Below are 2,308 nucleotides of genomic sequence, written 5' to 3' on the forward strand. Positions count from 1 at the left end.
CATTCAAGAGCTAAATTGATGAAGATCAATCAGCTTTGGTGATGATAAGAACATCACCTTGAAACACTAGAATTCATTCTTAAAAATTCTGAAAAATACCTAATCTAAGCAACAAGATGAACCGTCAGTTGTCCAAACTTAAACAATCCCCCCCGCAACGGCGCCAAAAACTTGGTGCACAAAATTGTGATCATCAATGGCGCAATCAACATGGTATGCTCAAATGCAATCTCAACTCTTTATCACAACTTCGCACAACTAACCAGCAAGTGCACTGGGTCGTCCAAGTAATAAACCTTACGCGAGTAAGGGTCGATCCCACGGAGATTGTTGGTATGAAGCAAGCTATGGTCATCTTGTAAATCTCAGTCAGGCAGACTCAAATGGTTATGGAGGATAACATAAAACATAAAGTAAAGATAGAGATACTTATGCAATTCATTGGTGAGAATTTCAGATAAGCATATGGAGATGCTTTGTCCATTCCGTCTCTCTGCATTCCTACTGTCTTCATCCAATCCTTCTTACTCCTTTCCATGGCAAGCTGTATATTGGGCATCACCCTTGTCAATGGCTACAGTCTCGTCCTCTTAGTGAAAATGTTCAACGCGCTCTGTCACAGCACGGCTATTCAGCTGTCGGTTCTCGATCATGTCGGAATAAAATCCAGTGATTCTTTTGCGTCTGTCACTAACACCCCACAATCGCGAGTTTGAAGCTCGTCACAGTCATTCAATCCTTGAATCCTACTCAGAATACCACAGACAATGTTTAGACCTTCCGTATTCTCTTGAATACCGCCATCAATTCTAGCTTATACCACGAAGATTCCGATTAAGGGATCCAAGAGATATCCACTCAATCTAAGGTAGAACGGAGGTGGTTGTCAGGCACCTGTTTGGGCCATCAAATCTCGGGCAAAGTATGGACTATTATACATTGCTAGAAAGCCCAGGATGTTTACTTTCCAACGCAGTTGAGAGCTCGCCAATTGGGCTTCTGTAGCTCCAGAAAATCCACTTCGAGTGCAGGGAGGTCAGAATCCAACAGCATCTGCAGTCCTTTTCAGCCTCTGAATCAGATTTTTGCTCAGGTCCCTCAATTTCAGCCAGAAAATACCTAAAATCAAAGAAAAATACACAAACTCATAGTAAAGTCCAGAAAAGTGAATTTTAACTAAAAACTAATAAAAATATAATAAAAACTAACTAAAACATACCAAAAACATACTAAAAACAATGCCAAAAAGCATATAAATTATCCGCTCATCAGCCTCTCTCTCTAAAAACTACATCTAAATTATGAAAAGTGAATTATGATCTCATATCTTGAGTTTTTGCATGTTTTCTGACTTTAATCTGTGTCTCTGGGCTGAACTCTGGGTCAAAATGCGGCCCGAAACTGTCTCCAGCATATTCTGTAATTTCTGCAGTGCGTCAAGCACGCGTCAGCCATGCGTGCGCGTCGCTGTTAGCTGGTTGTCTCTTTTATTTCTTGTGCTCCTTCCCTTTTTGCAAGCTTCCTCTCCATTCTCTAAGCCATTCCTGCCCTATGAAGCCTGAAACACTTAACACACATATCAAGGCATCGAATGGTATGAAGGAAAAATAAAAATACACAATAAAAAGATCTTTAGGAAGCGAGTTTTCAATCATAGAACAATTTGGGAAGGAATTGTAAAATCATGCAAATCATATGAATAAGTGGGCAATGACTTGATAAAAACCACTCAATTAAACACAATATAAACCATAAAATAATGGTTTATCAACCTTCCCACACTTAAACATTAGCATGTCCTCATGCTAAGCTCAAGGAGATAAAACAAATGAGTAGGGAAAAGCAAGACTCCTGCAATGCAACCTATGAATGTGAATGCAACTACATGATAAAATGATTTTACCTACTTGGTGAAAAATAAATAAGTTCTCCAAGACAAACATAAACCAAATTCTACTAATTCAAATCATACAATAAAAAGCAAGTAAACTTTGTAAGAAGATAGCTCATGAAAGCAGGGAACATAGAATCAAGCATTGAACCCTCACTGGTAGTGTATATCACTCTAATCGCTCAAGTGTCTAGGGTCAATCACTCTACACTTCCCTAGTCATGCTTTCTAAACCTTGTTCTTCATCTAACCAATCAACAAATATTTAGCATACCAATGCAAACATCATGAGGTCTTTTCAGGGTTGTAATGGGGCTGAGATAAAGGTAAGGATATATATATATAGCTAAGTGAGCTAACAAAGTGAATCCTTGATTAGTCTAAGATCTCACCTAACATATACATACTTTATATAAT

This window comes from Arachis duranensis, chromosome 5, assembly GCF_000817695.3.
Source record: "Arachis duranensis cultivar V14167 chromosome 5, aradu.V14167.gnm2.J7QH, whole genome shotgun sequence".
Taxonomy (NCBI): domain Eukaryota; kingdom Viridiplantae; phylum Streptophyta; class Magnoliopsida; order Fabales; family Fabaceae; genus Arachis; species Arachis duranensis.